At 35.5% G+C, this 21,736-nt stretch overlaps 1 pseudogene; it reads right to left on the bottom strand.

Moving 5' to 3' along the window:
• Nucleotides 1–624: 624 nt before the first annotated feature.
• LOC101710417 (FMR1-interacting protein NUFIP2 pseudogene) lies at nt 625–7,318 on the bottom strand (annotated as a pseudogene).
• Between the last annotated feature and the right edge of the window lie 14,418 nt (nt 7,319–21,736).

The raw sequence follows: 21,736 nt of genomic DNA, 5'->3' as shown, positions 1-21,736 counted from the left end.
AAAGCAAGCTAACTATGTACCCACCAACTATTCCAGAATTGTAGAACTTCAAGGCCCTCCCCTATTTCCACCCCACAAAACATAAAAGGAAAGAAAGTATTTTCACAACAACCCACAGAGGCTGCTTAACTCCTGGCAAGACATGCAAATCATGTTTGCTAAAAAATACACCCCTGAAAACTTCAAGGCTTTTATCCAGCATTCTCACAGGGCTTAAAGTAAAACCAAAATATCAAGGGAGTAGGGGAAAATGTTGAATCATTCTGGGTTCCCCCTGATTAGTGTATCACTTTAGTCACAGAACAAGATACAGAGATCTTTTAAGTGGATTTGCCTCTTTCACTGGGTCATTTGTTGCCCAAGGTGATGACAGCAGGAACTTTAGAACCACACTTGTTAAGTCTGTATTCATTAATCACTTGCATTCACACTTAAAAACAAAAACTTACAAAAGAAAAAACAAAAACAAAAAACTATTCAGTACCGGAGATTAAATAACCATGTGTAGTCTCTTGAAATAAATTTGATTCCTTAAGAAGTCTAATTACTTTCAGTTGCCTTTTATTGAAAATATATATATATATATATATATATATATATATATTTGTATATATTATCCTGTGATTCTACTTATGGTTCCTCTGCTCCATTGAAGATCTAGGAGCATAAACCTTGTATCCCTCATGAACTGTGGCTCTAATGCTGCAGAAAAGTTATGAATAGGCAGTCTGGTCCTTCATTGATCTGGACTATCCATGGCTTCATTGTAAGTGATTATCCTTTTGGGATCTTGCTTCTGCAAATACCAAATAGATTCCATTTCTTTAGTGTGATATACAATAGTAGCCCTTGGGTCAAAAGAACACCAGCTATCATTCCTTTCTAGGCCTCTCTGGTATCTCTGTTCTTTGGCAGAGCCTAACAAAGTGTTCGTAGGAGATGCCAGAAGATTTTGATTTTCTATCTCATAGTCCTTTGAGAGAAACACTAAAGCACCTTGACTATTGGTGTCTGCTCTTTGCAGGTCACCTATATGACTGGGTTCCAAGGATAAGGCTCCACTCTCACTAGTAGTCCCAGGATTTAGAATGCTACCCAGAACTTGAGGACTAGTCCGTTTCTCCAACTCATAAGCCTTTGGAAACACAGGATGCTCAGTTCCTCAGGGGATTATTTCAGCACCCTGTGAAACCAAAGTGGCAGGATATTCCCCTTGAAATGTCACCTCCATCACTTTATGATCTGATGACTTCCCAATAATGGTCTCAGAGCCAGCACTGGGCTCATTTATAAATGATAAACCCCATTGATTCTGGAAAATATCCCCCAAGTTTTGCTGATCTGTCTGGGAGGGCAGATCCACTTGTGTTGTACTCAACAGCACACTTTGCATATTTGAAGGGTAGATAAAAAAGCTAGATTTAATTTGTTCAACAGCTGCTGAAGTTAGACTCATGTCCTATAGAACTGAATCATTTCCAGAAGAGATGGGTGTTAGCATATTAGCAGCAGTTGTTAGCAGTGGCTGACCCCCTGGAGGATACACGCTTGCATCAGTCCCTACTAAAACAGGCCCATTAGAAAAACTGCCAGAAATAACAGATTTCAGCATAGGGACCTGGGATAATTGACTTGAAGACTGGGTCTGAGTTTCCCCAGTAGATGATGAAGAGGAGGAAGATGAAGATGGTGACACAGAAGAGTTCTGTACAGTTTTGTTGAGGTTTTCCTTAACTTTGCTTGCATAACTTAATTTAGGAACTATTTTAGCACTGCTATTATCCACTGGAAAAACTGGAGGTGGTTTAAATAGGGTCCATGAGTCCTCTTTGGAGGCAACACCTGAGGCATGCTTTCCTTTGAGCCGATCATCAAACTTCTTGCTGTTCACACCAGATTTAATATCTGAGCTTTTACAAAGCATATCACCCATAGCAGGTTTTCCTCGAGTTGTTCCTCCATGTCCAGTTTCATACTTCCAAATGGGCTTTGAAACATCTACTTGATTTCCCTTTTGTTCACTATAGTCAGGCTTGAAAGTTTCAAGTCCTTGTTTTAAGGGTGGGGCACTAGTCTCTTGTTGCATTATTTTGTCCTGGACTAAATTAAGGTTTTCACAACCCTTAGCACTATTGTGCCTAGCTTTCCTTTTTTTAGGAGTGGTATATCCACTTTCTGATCCACTACCATCATTATCTGCGCCCTTGCCCATATAACCATTAGTCATATAGCCTGAATTATTTGTTACAACACCATTTGGAATTGCTACAGTATTGGTCTTATCTACAGACTGGTTTTCTCCAGGTTTATTTTTGTAAGACTTTCCATTCTTTTTGTCCATACTGTTTTTCTGAATGAAATTCTTAGTTTTAATTCCTGTCTTCCCAAAGGTGCCAGCTTGCACAGTCTGCTTCAGACTAGTATCAACAACTTGCTGGTTGCCATTAAGGAACCTGGAAATAGGGTTGGTAGCTTCATCAGAGCCCAAGTTCTTTAAAGATATTTCTCTTTCTCCAGCATTACCATTTATTTCACCATAGCCTATTTTCTTCTTCATCGTTTCCTGGTGCTGCTGGAGGGTGTATTTCTGCTTATGTTTCAATGGCTTGGGCTGGGCCTTGGGGCTGCCTTCCACTCCATGCTGCAGATATTGGTGAGGCTGCTGGTAATGATGGTGGTGGTGGTTGTTGTGGGTATGGTTGTAGAAATAATAATGGTGGTGATGATGTGACGGCTGCTGCAGCTGCTGAGGGTGATGGTGTGGATGGTGGTGGCTGTGATGGTGCTGAGGCTGTGGCTGGCTGGGGTTCTCCTCTATTGAAAGTGGTTGGGACTCTCTAGCTGAGGCTGCGGGCTGCTGCACCGTCAGGATCTGAGCTGGTGCATAGATATTTATGATTTCCATCTCTTCCTCTTGGATTGTTCCCAAGGATATAGTGTCCTTCTTCATCTCCCTTAATCAGTGTTGGTTTGAAATCTACTTGATCTGCAAAGAGGATAGCTACTCCTGCTTTTCTTCTGGTTCCCGTCGCATGGAGTATTGTTTTCCACCCTTTAACTTTGAGTCTATGAGTTTCCTTTTGAATTAAGTGTGTTTCTTGTATGCAACATATTGTTGGATTTTGCTTGACCCATTCTGCCTATTTCTTTGGATTGGTGAATTGAGACCATTAATGTTGATGGTTATAACTGAAACGTATTGACTTGTCATTGCCATGACTTTTTCTTTTTGTTGGCTTGTCCCCCTTTACATTTAATTTCTTGTCATGCCAGATGGGTTCATTCTCCTTTGCTTCCTGGGGTTGTGATCCTCAATGTCTGTTCCTAGGATATTGTGTAAAATTCTTTGGAGTGATGGCTTGGTATTCACGAAGTTCCTAAGGTGCTCTTTGTCATGAAAGTATCATTTCTCCATCAATCTGGATTGGAGGCTGTTTTCTTTTAGGGCTTGGACTATGTCACTCCAAGCTCTTCTTGCTTTGATGGTTTGTGTTGAGAAGTCTGCTGTCATTCTGGTGGGCTTTCCTTTGTATGTGATTTGTTTCTTTTCTCTAACTGCTTGTAGAACTTTGTTCTTCTGTTGAGTTTCTGGAATCTTAACAATTTTATGCCTATGTGTAGATTTTTTTTTGATCAAGGCTATTTGGAGTCCTATATACCTCACTTATCTGTATGTCAAGTTCTTTTCCCCTGCTTGGGAAGTTTTCTGCCAGTATTTCTCTGAAGGGTTTTTTATGTCATCTGTATTCTCTTGTGTTTCTTCATTGACTCCAATCAGTCTTATGTTATTCTTCTTTGCATCTTCTAGCAGCTGCTGGATTGATTTCTCATGTTCCTTTATAATTTTGAAGCAATTTTTCTTTTCTTGGTCATTAATTTCAATCTTATCTTTCATATCTGAAATTCTGTCCTCACATTGGCTCATTCTGCTGTGTAGACTTTCAATGGAGTTTTGCATCTCCTGGAAGTCTGTTTGCATCTGTTTTATGGATACAATTTGTTTCCTATGTTGGGATTCCATCATGTTCCTGAGCACCTCTCTAGATTTATTAATCATGTCTTGCACTAGGAGCACAATTTCTCCTGTTATCTGAGAAATTATTTCTGATTTTCCAGATCTCCTTTTGTTGCCAATTCAGTGGGCCCAGGTGGTTGAGTATCAGAGTGTTCCACTTCATTTCCCTTTGAGGTTGCTGTAGGTGATCTGGAAGTCTGGTTTTGAGATTTATTTATGTGTTTTCTCATTTTGCCTGGGGGGGGCGGTGGACTGTTGGCGCTTGCACAGATTACCTCCTCTGAGCTGGGAGAGTTGGGACAGAGGGCGGGAACAACAGTAGGGATGGTGGCCCAAAAGCCCTTTCCTGTGAGGTGGGAGCAGCAAGAGGGATGGTGGCCAGGAAGCCCCTTCCTCTGGACCAGGAGCAGTGGGACGGCGGCTCAGAAGCCCCTACCTCTGGGCCGGGAGCAGCGGGACTCAGTACCGTGGTCTGGTGGTCTGGTGTCCTCTGTGTCTTTGTAGTATAGAACCAGGTGGCTGTACAGAGGAGTGGGGGGCTGGTCCAGTGGATCGTTGCAGGGGCGCGGGCTGATTCGGGTTGTTCTGCGCTACTCGCAACCTTGGTAGGGCATCTGCAGAACTGCCTGTCTGCAGCGGGGTGATTTGGCATGTTCCCTGTGACTTGCAACCTTGGTAGGGCTTGAGCAGACCTGGTCTGCAGTGGGCTGATTTGACATGTTCCGCGAGACTCTGAAAGCAGTCTGGGAAGCCAATGCAGCAGAATCACTAGAGTCTAGGAGTTCAAAACCAACCTTGGAAACATTTTCAGAGGGTAGAGTACTTGTCTACCATGTTCAAAGGCCCTGGGATTGAGACTCAGGTCTGGAGCTGCACCCCAGGGCTGGCAGTCGTCATGCCAACATGACGTAACCAGATGAGAATTTTTAACTTACTGAAGTTTCAATTTCATTGACATGTAGAATTACCTATGCAGTAGAACAAAATAATGTCCAATTCAAGTCAAAATGAGCAATATTGAACATTATAATGATTTTTAAAAAATAGGAAAACAAAACAAATTTTAAAACAATAAGAAAATAGAACAAAAAACCTGATGTAGAAATGTGAGCACTAAGAAATTTTTGTCATAAAATAACTTTTATGATATTTCTGTTTCCCCTTTGCTCATCTTTCAGTCCATTTTAAAACTCCCATTAGAGCTTTAATTATTTTCTTTATTGCTTCAAATTATCAAAGCATCATTATAATCATGAAAGTATGTTAAAATGCATATCTGGCAGTTGATGGAGATTTTTTTGATCATGTCTAATTAAGGTTCCATATGCTTCACTTATCTGTATGTCAAATTCTTTTTTCCCTGTTTGGGAAGTTTTCTACAATTACTTCTGTGAATAGTTTATTTATTTTTTTAATGCTAACTCCTATTTTTTCATTGACTCCAATGAATCTTAAATTATTCTTCTTTGCATCATCTAGCAGCTGTTGGATTGATTTCTCATGGTTGCTTGCTATTTTTAAGAGATCATTCTTTTCTTGTTTGCTAATCACAGTCCTGTCTTCTACACATGATATTATATCCTCACATTCTCTTATTCTACTGAAGACACTTTCAATGGAATTTTTAATCTCTTGGCTGTCTGTTTGGATGTGTTTCATGTATTCCATTTCTTTCCTATGCCAAGTGTTCGTGGTTTCCATCATTTTCTGAGCTCCTCTATTTTTTATCTGTATCTGTTCTAGAGTTACTAATCATGTCTTTCATTATGGACATCATCTTTGTAGTTATCTGAGAAATTATTTCCGATTAGATTTTTTTTCTAGAGCCTCTTTCAGCCGCCTTTTAACTTCCACTGTTACCACTTCAGAGACCAGGTTGATGACTTGCATATTGTTCCACCTCATTGCTCCCTGGATTTGCCTTTGGCAAGTTGGAAGTCTAAATATTCATCTTGTTTAAGTGTCTTCTCATTTTTATTTTGTTGTTGTTTTTAATTTAATTCTTGGGTGGATATTAACAAATTACTTACGGTGAGTATCTTTAATGCTAGTATTTAGAACCCTTAGAAAATTACTATTTCTCAAAGTTGTCTTCCAGGTATAGCTGGCTTTTGGGTTTTGAGTCTGTTGCAAGATCCTATCTTCAATTTATTGGGTTGAGAAGTTATTGCCTATTTGCCCTAGCCCCTGCTTCTTTGGCACTGGCCTATAGTATTTTTGATGACCCCTAGCCAATCTCAGTCTTGGTATACAAGAAAGAACAACTGATTAGAACAATTATGCCATCTTGGCTAATGTAATACAATCATCATCAACAACACCATCAAACATAGCCTATAAAATACAAACTATGGTAACTATTAATTTACCACCTTTAACTCTATGAACTAGATTTGTAGTTATATAACAAAATCTAAAACAAACCATTTGTTTGCAGTAAATAAGCTCTCAATATAGCTAATTTACCCTCTGGCAAGAAAATTTCAAAAGAGTTGGGTGAGGGATAGAGAAACAGAAAAAGAGAAAAAGATTATAAGCAAGGCTAGAGGACAAAGAAAGATCATGCAAATTTTGGGAAACTGGTGAAGAAGACAGGAGAGAAAGAGAGAAGGAAGAGATAAAAACAAGAAAAGAACAAAACAACAGCCACGAGAAAACTAGAAGTCAAAACTATGTTCATACTCCTATAAAAATAAGAGCTATCAAGAAAAAACAAACAAAACAACAACAAAAAAAGGGATTTAGCTCAGGGGTTCCGTCGCCTGCCTTGCAAGTGCAAGGACCCAAGTTCTATCCCCAGTACCAAAAAAAAAAAAAAAAAAGAAAAAGAAAAAAATGTCGATTTCAAGGCATGTCTCTACTGTTAACTGGTAGACAACATGGGCTGTGTACAGATCCATGTTTTCTTAATCCCAGCAAGCCAGCTGTATCTTTATGATGGGGTAGTTGATAATCTCAGCAAGTCTAAGTTCCATTGAATTTCAGGCTGGTTTCTAGGTGTGAGGCTGGAACTGAACCTGTGGAGTCTCCAACAGTCTGTTTACCCCCCACTGGCTCAAATGAAGCTCCCTAACCTCCTGTGGATTTGAACTCTGACACTGGCACTGTAAACCACTAGATGGATCCAGCCAGTTGCTGTTATGGATTCTGAACTCAGTTGGCCCCTCTCCAAGTTGGCTAAATGTCGGTGGCTCTCTTCTGGGGATGTCTAAACTCAAGCCACGCACCAACCACTGCAGTCCGCTGCATGCACCAGTCTGATCCACTGGTCCATTTCTCTGGGGAGGTCTTTGGGGTTGCCATTAGTCAAGATTCGAATGCAGGTTTGAGCTGCCTTTCCCCCACAGCAAATCTGAGCTCAGGTAGAAGGTGCCTGTTACCTACTTTTTTGTTAGGGGCTCTCTCTTCCCTCTTCCTGTGGGCTTCAGTTTTCGCTTCAGATCCTTCCTGGGTCCTGGTGACCCATTTGCCTCTTTCTTCTCTTTCTCATGTTGCTTTATTCTGTTACTTGGACACCCAAACCTCAGCAAGGCCCTCCCTGTGCTGCTCCTCATTCTCCTATCTTCCTGTCTTCACCTCTGGTACTTAAATATATTAATAATTTTTCATCATATATTCCATATTAACTTTTACACATTTCTCATTTCATCCATCATGTAGCTATGCCTGGTTCACTGATATTTACTGCAATGCTCTGCTATTTCTCACTCCTGAAATGCTACTTAGAATGTCTTAAAATTTTTCCTTTTCATTTCCAGCATAGACTCATATTCAGTCTTCAAAACACCAATCTAATCCTTTCCAAAATGTTTTTGATTCCAAAGACTTTTTCCAAATATTTTAGGAAATTTGCATAATCAATAATATTTTGAAATAGTATTTAAACCTACTACTTACTGGAGTCTGAGGATGCCCTTTAGGGGTCACTTCCTTGACACAGCACTTAACACATATTTTTTGTTAACATTATTTACACACCTACAATACTTTTTTAATTCAAAAGACTAACATTGCTTGCTTATTATTGATAATTACATTCACATACTGTAAGAACCTGTCAAAATTCTTCAATGAGTAATAATTAAAAATACTAAAACAGGGCCGGGGATTTTCTTCCACCACCTGCCTCACAAATAGAAGATCCTGAGTTCGATCCTCGGATTCCAGGTACCCCCCCAAAAAACCCTAAAACATTTTAACTGTTACACAATCAAAAGCACTAAATATTAACTCATGGAAAATGTGACTTGGTCATAAGGACATTTGGATCTTCACTTATGTGTAATTCGGTGTTACACACATTTTCTAAAACTAACACACTTCCCAAGATTACATTTTAGTATACACATTAATTCAGTGGGAAAAAAAAAGGAATAATGATCACTTCACAAATTGGGTTTACTAAATTGAATGTAATAGCAGTCAATCCAAGTGAGATCAACATTATGGTGCCAGTCAGGAAAACATGTTGATTTGTTGATAAATATTTCTATCTCAGAAACTTTAAATAAATCATGAGTAAGACACACGGGAAATTCAAAAAGTAACATTGAATTATAAAGAAAAAAATTTGTCCTGTGGTTCTTACCAGAGGGAGTTACTACTGTCTGAAAAGCCTTAGCCAAAATAAATACACATAAATACAAATAACTCAAACAACCTGTAGTTTCTTTTTAGCTTTTCAAGCATTTAATCTTTTTTATATACATGGTACAGGATACCTGAAGGCTCCAGTTTGCCAGTTGTTAACTTTAAGAAACAAGGATTTCACAGTATGTATATTGACCAAGTGAGTCACTACACTACCCAATTATAGAAGTCATCCAAAGTACAGTGCTTTCCAACAGTCCAAAACCTTTATAACCAGCATAAAAATTGAAATGTGATATAATTTCTATTCTTTTCTTGGAATGAGTTATCAAATAAAAATTAAAAAGTACATATCTCTGAATTGATGATACAACTTTATATTATAAATGTTACAAATTTAATCACCCTTAATCTTCATTTTTATATAGTTGTCAGATTCTAGAAACTAGAATGTTCTTCATTACCTGGATGAAATACTTCAAATTTTCCCTATTTCTGTCAAAACGTGTTCATTATTTGGTTTCATATACTTTGGATAATTTCACTTCTCATAAATATAGGCATGTATGTTTTTTCAAGATTTATCAAATTTTCACCTCAATATAAACTTATATGATATTAGTTATGAAGAGAATGTTTTCCCTCTACACAGTATATATGCTCAAAAAGAATGATTGCACAGCAAAATTTAGTAGGCTATTTGACCTTAAACTGCAGCAATACTCTATTGTACAATATGGTATTGTAGTGTTAAATTCGCCTGTCATCTCAGACCACATAGTGTAAAAATGCTGTGAATTTGACAATATTTTTATTATAATTGTTTGTATTTTGTTTAACTAAACCCTTCCCAACACCACCAGGTGGGTGCAAGTGGCTAGTTACTTTTTAAATATCCTTTAATGGCGCATATATTTATTGCTTTCTTATCAACATTCCAATATATATTTCCAATCAGAGTATTCTGTTGTAGATGAACATATTTTTAACCTATCTACTAAGGTATTGCTTTCTGGCATTTTAGGCTTTGATTCAGTTAGATAGCTCAAACAGGGTGTGATCATTTCTTAGGTCTGTACAATTTAAATATTTATATTTACATAATATATCATGTAAATGTAATCTTTCATGATTTCCTAATGATTACTCACAGATGCACTTAATTAAAATATTTGAGTACATTATTTTTCATTCAAAATATCTTTGGGATGGAAATCATTGTAGGATTTTCCTTTAGATAAAGAAGAACTTGTTCTGCTATGAAATAATAAATTATCTTTATGTCAATTGTTAAAAATATCATGGTTATAAATAATTATAAATACTTAATTTTCTTTATTGATAGTTTATTAGAAAAGGCTATCATCATGTTCCACTAAATAATATTAAGTCCTGAGAAAATCCAACAAAATTTTTTCTCTTTTCCAAACCATCTTCTAATATTTTTTGTTTAAATATTTTGAATAATTTTCCATAATTAATACATTCTTAAGCTTATGGACCCTTGCTTTTTGATTAGATGACAATGTTCATACACATATGTAATTGTAGATAAGTATTTAGATGTCTTCAACTGTATTTAGATGTTTGTGTTTATGATTAAATTCATAAAAAACAAATAAATCTGTCTGTTAATTACAGATAAAAAGGCAAGATAAGAGTAATATAATTTTGCAATTATTTGAATAAGAAAAAGTTGTAAAATTGTGGATTTTATCATGTAAGAACCTTGGCATCATCATCTCCTACAAATATTTATGAAATTTATTCTAGGATGAAATTAATTTAGATTTTGAATGTTTCATGCCTATTACTATTGTTTTTAATTTCTATGTAGACACATACTTCCATTCTGTATATGGTGTATTATTCCTAAGTTCTGAGGCAAGACTCTACTGTGTATTCTATGCAATATTGTCTTTAACCATCTGCAATGCCATAAAAATACCATAAACTGGGTATAAAAAATAGAAATTTATGTCTTTCAGATCTAATGCTGAAAGTTTAAGGTCAACATGCCAGCAGGTTTGTTATAAGGGCCCACATTCCAGTTCAAAGGCTATGTCTTCTCCCTGTGTTCTCACATAGAGAAAACCAGGTTTCTGTGGTATATTTATAAGAACATAATAATTTCATATAGTGGGCTCCATGACCTAGTCAATTATGAAAGACTCCACATTCTATCATAATCATCTTGAGGGGCAGGACTTCAACATCTGAATTTGGAAGCTAATAGTACAGCATTCAGATCACAGAAAATATATAAATAATTAGGTTTCCCTAGTTTGGTTGATGCCACCAGGTAATTTCATGGCTTATATAAACACTGGACACTGTCACACAATATTTTTAGATTTTTCTATTCTTGTTTCCTTTTACTCAATTTTGTGGTAGTTTCACAAATAAATATAATGGTAAGTACTCAGATTCTTTTTAGGTATGCAGGATTACTTATTTATGATTATGTTTCCTCTTCAAATTCTGTGTTATACTTTCCAGTTAGTTTTTGATCTCTGAACTTTTGACTCTGGCTTTAAACAGCATTGTATAGCTACATAAAAATAATTTTACTGACATAGAAAAGTTCACCCAAATTTTGACATATTTTCATGCCTTACATTTGAGTCTATTTATATTTATTTTGAGACTGAAAGAATTTAATCATGAATAGTATTAACTTTTTCAGTAGCAAAAGTGTTTACGTGTGAGCATTCAGAGATAAAACTTTTATTGCATATCTTCATTTAAAAGCATAATAAAAATTAATAGATCAGCATTCTGAAAGTTAAATAATTATGTCTGGAAAACATTTAAAGCTATTTCTAAACCTCAAATTTTTAGCTTGCTGTGTAAGCATTGTTTGTTCAATTGTTTTTTGTTTGATTTTATAAATAGAATTGTAAATGCATGCAACAAAAGCATGAGGGATTGTATTTTCTGAACAAAAAAAATAGGTTTATTTTATCTTTTGTTACCAACATAAAAGCTTATAATCTCTGGAGGTATTTACCAATAACTCATTTTTTTTGCAGTTTATAAACCTTTATTATTCATGTGTCATTATCATCCCTATTATATTTCATAAGTAACAAAACTTTTTTGCTTAAGTTCTTTTATTAGTACATTTTAAGCATACACTACATTTACATTTATCATTCAGTACTTATACCTGTACATGATGTATCTTGATTCTTATTTTTTTCACATTCCCTGTCCTCCCTTCACTCCCTCCACCCTTCCCTATTTACGAATATTTTCTTTCCATAATTTTCTTTTCTCATAATATTTCCTTTCCATTCCCCTCTCACTTCCCGTAACCCTTTAGAACTTTTCTTCCTATTTTAAATTATCAATATTTGTTTTAATCATTTTAATCCTTATTTACACTTTCAGTTTCTCACACCAGAGAAACTATTTGGTATTTACACATGCGTGTCCTATTTATTTCAATTAAGAGAGTATGGCCTCAATATGCATCCATTTGGCTATAAATGTCACTAGTTTCTCATTCTTTGGCTGAGTAGTATTCCATTTTATTAAAAAAACCCACATACTCTTTATCCAGTTTCCAGTTGAAGGGAACTTGGGCTGTTTCCAAACTTTAGCTATTACAAACGGTGATGTTATAAACAAGGGTGAACATATATCACTGTGGTATGAGTCTTTTAATTCTTTTGGGAAGATATCCAGCAGAGGAATAGCTGGGTGAAATGGGATCTCTAGCCCTCTTTCTATGAGGTTTCTCAATACTGATTTCCACAGTGGTTGCAGCAGCCTGCACTTGCACCAACAATAGAGAAGGGTTCCTTTCTCCCCACACCCCCGCCAGCATTTGTTATTGGTTGATTTTTTGATAGCAGCCATTCTTTCTGGGGTGAGGTGGAATCTCAGTGTTGTTGTCATCTGCATCTCTCAAATGACTAGTGATGGTAAACATTTTTTTCATGTGTTTGTTTGCTGCTTTTACTTCTTTGTCTGAGAAATGTCTGTTCGTTTCAGATCCCCTGTTTTGAATTAGGTATTTGAATTTGGGGAGTCTGATTTTTTTTCATTTCTTTATATATTCCAGATACCAATCCTTTGTCTGAGGTACAGCTGCTAGACACTTTTTTCCACATTGTAAGTTGTCTCTTAGCTCTGGCGGTGGTTTCTCTTGCAGGACAGAAGCTTTTTAATAAAATGAGATCCCAGTTGTTGATTCGTTGTGCTAGTTCCTGTGCTACTGAGGTTTTGTTCATAAAGTCTTTACCTATCCCAATGTCTTCAAGAGTTCTACCTAAATTATCTTTCAGCAAGTTTAGTGTTTCCAATTCGATCTTAGTTTATTGTGTCATGATAGATATAATTCTAGTTTTAATCTTTGGGAGGTTGAAATCCAGTTTTTCCAACACCATTTATTAAATAGGCTATCTTTCCTCCAATGAGGGTGGTTGACTCCTTCATCAAAGATGAGGTGGCTGAGTATGTCTGGAGTTGTTTCTGCATCTTCTAATCTACTCCACTGATCCTCAGGTCTGTTTCTTTGCCAATACTATGCTGTTTCTTATCAAAATAGCTTTGTAGTATAGTTTCAAATTGGGGATTTTGATACCCCCTGCCACTTCTCTGTTGCCTAGAATTGCTTTTGCTATTCTAGGTCTCTTCTGGTTCCAAATGAATTTTTTGGATTTTTTTTCTCTAGTTCTGTGAAACATACTGGAATTTCAATTGGCATTGCATTAAATCTATATAGCTGTTTTGAAAGTATGGCCATTTTCACTGTATTGGGTCTTCTTACCCAGGAACGAGGGATGTCTTTCCATTTTCTTATATCCTCTTCAATCTCTTTTTTCAGAGTGCTGTAGTTTTCAGTGTAGAGGTTTTTTCCTTCCTTTGCTAGATTGATTCCTAGATATTTCATATTTTGGATGCTATTGCAAAAGGAATTGTTTCTCTAATTTCTCTCTAAGTGAGTCTGCTATTTGTGTACAAGAAGGCTACTCTACTGAATCTGTCAGTTAAGTCTAAAAGTCTTTTGGTGGAGTGTTTTGGGTCTTCTATGTAAAGTATCATATCATCAGCAAAAAATGACAGTTTAACTTCTTCTTTTCCTATCTTTATTCCTTTTATTTCTTTCTCTTTTCTAATTGCTGTGGCTAATGTTTCCAGAACAATATTGAACAGGAGTGGTGATAGTGGGCATCCTTGTCTTGCTCCTGATTTTAGCATGAAAGTTTTCAATTTTTGACCATTTAGTATGTTGTTGGCTGTTGGTTTTTCATAGATAGCCTTAATCAGGTTGAGATAAAGACCTTCTATTCCAATTTTCTGTAGGGTTTTTATCATGAATGGGTGTTGGATTTTGTTGAATGCTTTTTCTCTATCTATTGAGATGATCATATGGTTTTTGTCTTTGGCTCTGTTAATACAGTGTATTACATTTATTGATTTATGTATGTTGAACCACCATTGCATACCTGGGATAAATCTGACTCAGTCAGTGTGTATGATCTTCTTGATGACCCTCTGTATTCTGTTGGCAAGTATCTAGTTGAGGAATTTTGCATCTATGTTCATTACAGAGGTTGACTTGTAGTTCTCTTTTTGGGTTGGGTCTTTCTCTGCTTTTGGAATCACAGTAACACTTTCTTCCAGGAAGGATTTGGAAGTCTTGCTTCCCTTTCAATTCTCCTGAGGAGTTTAAAGAGTAATAGTGATTTCTTCTTTAAATGTTTTGTAAAATTCAGCAGTGAAGCCATCAGAATCTGGGCTTTTCTTTGTTGCTAAATTTTTAATTATGTTTTCAATTTCACTCATTGTAATTGGGGTGTTTAGAATTTCTATATCTTGTTCATTTAACTTTAGTAAATGGTATTTATCTAGGAATCTGTCCATTTCTTCTGTGTTTACAATTTAATTAGTGCACAGCTTCTTGAAGTAGGTACTGATGTTCCTCTGGAATATGACTTCACCTTTTTCATTCATAATTGCATAAATTTGAACCTTTTCTTTCCTTTTCTTGATAAGGTTGGCTAAGGGTATAGCTATTTCATTTATTCGTTCAAAACTCCAACTCTTTGATTCATTGATTTTTTTTGTATCGTTCTCTTAGTCTCCATTGCATTGGTTTCTACTGTGATCTTTATAATTTCCTCTCTTGTAGGAGGTTTGGGTTTGTCATGCTCTTTTTCTCAGAGCTTGAAGTTCAGCATTAGGTTGTTATTTGAGCTATCTCTGTTTTCCTAATATGAGCAGTCACTGCTATGGATTTCCCTCATAGAACTGGTTCCAATGTGTTCCATACATTCCTGTATGTTGTACTGGCATTATCATTTACTTGTAGAAAATGTCTGATTTCTTATTTTGTTTCCTCTCTGACACATTGGTTGCTCAGCATAGTGTTATTCAATTTCCCTGTGTTTGTGGGGGTTTTGTGGTTTCTTATATTATTTATTTCCAATTTTAATACACTATGGTCTGATAATATACAAGGGATAACTTCAATTCTTTTACATTTACATAAGCATTCAATCCTTTTTCATTTACTTAAACATTTAATTATGAGCTAGCATCTGATCTATTTTGGAAAATGATCCATGTGCAGTTGAAAAGAATGTATATTCTGATTTTGTGGGGTGGAAAACTCTCTAAACATCTATTAAGTCCATTTGTTTAATAACATGGCTCAGTTCCAGAATTTCATTGCTAATTTATTTGTCTAGATGATCTGTCTATTTGTGATAGTGGGATATTGAGTTCCCCCACTACAATAGTATTAGTGCTTATTTGCTTTTTCAGTTTCCCTTAATATTTGTTTTGTATAAATGGGGGCACTTGTATTTAGTGCATACATATTTAGAATTGTCAGGTCTTCCTCTTGGATTGTTCTTTTCTCAAGGATGTAGTGACCATCTTTGTCTCTCTTAATTAGTTTTGTTTTGAAATCTACTTTGTCTGCAAATAAGATTGCTATCCCTGCTTTTTTCTGGGTTCCTGTTGCCTGGAGAACTGTTTTCAATCCTTTTACTTTCAGTCTATCAATTTTTTTTTTTGAGTTAGATGTGTTTCTTGTATACAGCATATTGTTGGATTTTGATTCTTAATCCATTCTGTCAGTCTATTTCTTTTGATTGGTAAATTAAGGCCAGTAACATGGATGGTTATAATTCATAGATATTAACTCATCCTTTTCATGATGTTTTACTGCTGTTGGCTGTTTCATTTCTTATTTTTCCCACTTTCCCCTTAGTTTCTTGCCTTGCCCGGTGACTTCACTCTGTTGGACCTCCTGCAGTTGTTATCTTTATTGATTTTTTTCTAGGATATTGTTTAGAATTGTTTGGAGTGCTGGTTTGGTGTTCATGAAACTTCTCACGTGTTTTTGCGTGGAAGTATCTAATTTCCCCATTGATTTTGAAACATAATTTTGCAGGATACAACATTCTAGGTTGCAAGTTATTTTCTTTTAGGGCTTGAAATTCTTCTCTCCAGGCTCTCCTAGACTTGAGGGTTTGTGTTGAGAAGTCTGCTGTGGCTTTGATGGGCTTTCATTTATAGGTAATTTGTTTCTTTTCTCTAATTGCTTGTAGGATTTTGTTCTTCCATTGACTTTCTGGGATCTTGACTATCATATGTCTAGTTTTAGATTTTTTTTCATTGTGCCTAGTTGGAATTCTATATGCCTCACTTATCTGTATGTCCAGTTCTCTACCTCTGTCTGGGAAATTTTCTACTTTGCTCCTGTGAACAGTTTTTTTATGTCAACTGTACTTTCTCCTGCTTTTTCGTGGACTCCTGTCAGTCTTATGTTATTCATCTTTGCATCATCTAGCAGCTGCTGGACTAATTTCTCATCCCTTACTACTTTTCAGAAATCTCTGTTTTCATGGTCACTAACTGCAATCCTGTCTTCTATATCTGATATTCTATCTTCACATTCCCTTAGTCTGCTGTGCATACTTTCAATGTAATTTTTAATCTCTTAGATATCTGTTTGAATATATTTCATGGATTCCATTTCTTTCTTATGTTGGGCAATCATGGTTTCCATTTTTTTCTATGCCAGGCATTCATGGATTCCAGAAAATTTCTGAGCTCATCCAGTTTTTCATCTGTTTCTGTTCTAGACCATCTAATCATGTCTTTCACTCTGCTCATTATCTCTATAGTTACCTGGGAAATTATTTCTGTTTTGAATTTTCTATAGCCTCATTCATCTGTTTTATTACTTCCTGTGCTGTCAGTCCAGGGTGTCCAGGTGGTTGATTATCAGACTTTTCAACCTTGTTTCCCCCAATATTTGCCTTTGGTGGGATGGGAGTCTGAGTTTGTGCCTTGCTTAAATGTCTTCTCATTTTTGTTTTTGGTCCTGTCCTTGGTTTATTTCCTGGGTTGATATTTTGAAATTGCTTATTGTAAGTATCTTTGTTCCTTGTATTTAGAACCCTTATGTAATGATTGCTTCTCAGAGGTATCATACAGATATATCTGGTCTTCAGGTTTTGAGTCTCTAATGACTCTGAAGCTATCTCATTTTTGTTATACCAGGAAGGAGAGCTGATTAGATCAATCACAACACCTTAGCCCAAGTGATAAAATCAGCAACACCATAGCATAAAGCACAGCTTAGAAAATGACAATTTGTGGTAGTTATTAATCTATCACCTTTAACTGTGTGAATTAAATAAAAATTGAGGTCCAACCCAAATAAGTTTATAGTGAGTAAACTTTTTAATATAGCAACTTTACCTTTCAGAATGGGAAGTTAGAAGGAGTTGGGGAGGGAGTGATAGATAGGTAGAAGGGTAGGGAAATGTTGGCAGTAAGGCCAGAGGACACATGAAGATAATGCAAACTCTAAGATACTGTTGATGACAAGAGAAAAAGACAGAATGAAAGAGAAAAGATGAGAACAGAACAACCTAACCGCAATAGGGAGGCTAGAAACCATATTTACTTTCTTTTAAAACTAATGACAAGTGAGAAAATGAAAAAGAGAAGAAAAGAAAAATAAAGAAGAAATCCAAATTAGGGCCAGAACAAGAACAAAAAGGGAGATGAAGAACAATATGGGCAGCAAGAGAATGAGTGATAAAGAGAGAGAAACAAAAGAGAATAGAAAGAAAAAAAAGAGAAAAATAAAAATTTGAAAAGAGTAGAAAGAAAATAAAAATTAAAAATATGAGAAAAAATATTCTGCAAATAACAAATAAAACCAAAACTGAAGGGCCTCCTTCAGGGTATATCTCTGCTGTCTCAATAGACCACATGGGCAGATATAAGTATGCAGATATAAGTCAATGAGTCTCAGCAAGCCAGTAGCAGACCTGTGAGATTCAGGCAGAATTCTGGCTGCAAGGCTCAAGTTGAGCTCCCTGTCCTCCTGCAGGGTTGAACTCTGCAAGGTTCTACTGCAGGTGCCAGGTCCCCATCCCTGAAGATAGTCCAGGTTCAGATGGGAGGTGATGATCCTTCCATTTTACCCAGTATGGTGGTCTGGCGTGCCTGTATTGCAGAGATTCTCTTCACTTTTCCAGTGGGCTTCAATTTTCACCAAGAAGCCTGAGAGAGGCCCTCTTTCTGTTGTTCACTTCTGCTGTATCTTCTGGAGCTCAGGACAATGGCCTTTATGACCCCCTGTGCCTCTGTAGTATGGACCCAGGTAGTGGCACAACCAGGAGGCCAGAGGTTAGGGGGTGGGCTGCAGGTCCTCTTGCAGCTAAGCTGGTCACTGAGGGGTGGGGCATTGGTGGGACCAGCTATAATTTCTTATAAAATCTTTTCCAACATTTTAAAATCACTTCTAACATTTATCTTGCTAACATTTTCTTTCATTTTTATTTTAATCATGCTCTATTGTTATACAATGATAATTAGCTAGAAGTCAATATGTTTATTTTGTTGTAGGAAGGTACCATCTCTTTTTATTTTTTAGATAGGATATTGCCAATTTTCCCAGGTTGGGTTCCCCTTTATGTTCCTCCTATTTCAACCTCACAAATAGATGGGATTAGTATATATACATTTTTATTGTTATAAAAATATTGGTAAAAATATCAGTAAACAAGCAAGAATTTTAGAAACTTGACTCTTACAACTCCCAAATGTATTTATAATAAAAATACATTGCCCATCAATGTGCATATAGTGAGGGTTAAAAATATATTGAACATAATAATAGCAGCAAAAATTTTAAGGCCTTTTTTGTTCTCATTGATACTTCTAAATAGACATTTTTACTATCCCACACACTGTTCTACAATAGTCTTTACTAAAAAGTATTGAACTTATTTTTCTATCTCCAATATGTTTTCTCCTCAAGGGAAGAATTTGTTTCTCTATTTAGATTTGAATTCCCAGCAATTAATTCAGACCTTGCCTTAGAGTAAAATGCTTATTTGTTTTAGGGTTATGTTTAAATGACAATTAGATTATCACTGTCAAAAAAATTAGGATTTAGTTGGGAAGATAAGCAGTATAAATTGCTCAATAAATAGCATATAACATAAAGCATTGAATGGATAGAATGGATAGATTTATCGTTTGTAAATTTGTAAGCTATGTAACATCATTTAAAAAAATTGAAGTTTTAACAGTCCTCCGACAAAGAGAATCAGCTATAAAATCTGTTCAATATTTAAAATGATTCACTAGAAGTATAAAGGCAAACCAATAAAATAAATAAAATGATCTGTGGTTCAGTTTTCATAGTTTAGCACACAACACTGTAACATTCTCAATGTTAAGTTTACCTTTCTTAATTTGGGGTTGATTCTTGTTGGCTATACTGCATTCTTTTTTAAAAATTCCATATCTGAGGTTTATAGAAATTTTTTCATTTTAAAGATTGGATTAAGGTGCATCCATTTAGCTATAAATGTCTCAAGTTTATCCTTCCTTATGGCTGAGTAACACCCCATTGTATAAAAAAAAACAACACATGTTCTTTGTCCATTCTTCGGATGATGGGCATTTGGGCTGTTTGCAGTCACTATAAACATGTGTATGTATGTATATATCACTGTGGTATGATGCTTTTAATTCTTTTAAGAAGGTAAGATATCCAGAAGAGGAATAGCTGGATCAAATGGAGTGGAATAAACCAGACACACATGTGTAAATATCATATTGTATCTCTGGTGTAAAAAACTGAAAATGTAAATAGGAACTAAAATCATTCATTAGGAAGTGGGAAACAGAGATAGGGGAGTGGGAAGGAAGGAAGGAAAAAGCAAAAAATGAGAAAAGAAGGAAAAAATGAAAACCAAGCTTTTGTGAATAAGGAAGGAGAAAAGGGGCTGAAGGAAGGGAGGGAATTGGGGAAAAAAAATGAATCAAGATACATCATGTAAGTTTCAAATTCCCCATAATGAATGTGATCATCATGTAAATCTAAATTGCACCAACAAAATTAAAAATGATAAAAAAGATTGGATTAGGTTTAATGCAGTTTTAAATTTTATCATTTGTGTAATACAAAGACATGAACATGGTTGTGAAGGATCCCACAAAAGGTACTTCTTTTATCTCATTCTGATGATCACAAAGTAGGCCAAATTTAAGAAACTTGCTTTAATCCAGCAATGTGTACCTGACTATTATATTTATATGTATTCTTAATTTGGGAATTATTATAAATACCATGTCCAGAAATTTAAATGGGATATATATATATATATGAATTAATTTAAGCAATTTAATACAGTAAGATTTTTCAACTTGTAGTTAGAGATCAGCAAAGGGTGATCAAAATATACTGTATAGTGGATGTTTAAACTAAAAAAATTTACTGTAAAAGACACATTGCTATTAATCCCCCTCAGAAAACTTCCCTGCTTCAAACAAAATTATGCAATCATTCTTACCACTTATCAGTGCAGATTTGGAAGTCTTCTTTCCTGAGTATCAGTATGAAATGTGATCAAAAATATAGTGAATGCTGCTGTCAAGTGCCATTCAGTGGTAAGGCTAAGGCTGGTTTGTCAAAATATTACGGTGTATCTTTATTTGTTTCATTCACTGGACCTGGCACCATAAATCTCTGGCTCTTCCACAAAATTCAAATGACCATGCAAGATAAATGTTTTGCATCAATTTAGGGCATCAAGGCAACCATGACAGCACAACTAGGAAATTCATGAACGATGACTTCTGTTACTGTGTCAGAAATTGGCTAGACTAGTGGGATAAGTGTGTGTTAAATGAACATGAGTATTTTGTGAGAGATTAAAGGCAATTAATCTTTAACTGTAATAAATTTTTAAAAATGTAAATATTTGCTGTATTTTCCAATGTGGTTTCATACAATGTTTTGAATACTAAGTTAACATAAAAAGTAATGTTTCTTTTTAATCATTAGGGGTTCTCCTAGCCTTGGGTTGAATATTAATGGATCAATCTTTTAAGGTATTAAGGCATAATTTTTAAGATTGATGTCTCTGCTAAGTTAATTCTCTCTGTACACTCTAAAATCGCACTATATTTTAGTGAACAGAATTGTCTGGTTGATTTAGTCAAGATTTTTCTTTCTTCTTGCTGATGAGTTTGCTTTATAGATTAATTGAGAAAATAGTTCTCTCCCTTTTGAAAACACAGACTTACTGTGTGTGGATTATCCCTGACAAAACTAATTGCCCTGAAAAATGTGGCTTTCCTTATGCTGTCAATCAATGTGGAGAAGATTTAAAACTCCACCTAAGAAAAAGCAAGAAAGGACTTGAATAGACTAAAAAATACATTTTTAAATTTACATTTTCTGAACATAGTGAATGATATTCTTAAAATACTATTAAATACATTTTCTGATCCTGACAAATAACATAAATATACCTATAATAATAAAAAATCATTATAATCATTGCATAAATATGTTTATCTTGTAGATTGACATTTAAAATTTTTATTGTTTGTAACACTTTTATAACTATTTTTCTGAAAACAAAGCCACTTTTCTTCTCAAAATATGAGGAATAATCATTTCATCCCTTTCTTTCCCTTCACTTGGGCTTTTTTACCAAATATCCATAAACTTGTCCCTGAGGGCATAAGGCAGCAACTGGAGTAGCCATGGTGACTTCAGCCTGGATTGTCCACAGATGCAAGGTCTTTTGCACATGGATGTCTGTTACCAAACCGCAGTTTAAGAATATTTAA

The sequence above is a fragment of the Heterocephalus glaber genome, unplaced genomic scaffold, assembly GCF_053883595.1.
Source record: "Heterocephalus glaber isolate CG9 unplaced genomic scaffold, H.glaber_assembly_v1.0 deba00001577, whole genome shotgun sequence".
Taxonomy (NCBI): domain Eukaryota; kingdom Metazoa; phylum Chordata; class Mammalia; order Rodentia; family Bathyergidae; genus Heterocephalus; species Heterocephalus glaber.
The sequence above is the reverse complement of the archived record's forward strand: the minus strand, read 5'-3'. Positions and strand labels throughout refer to the sequence as shown.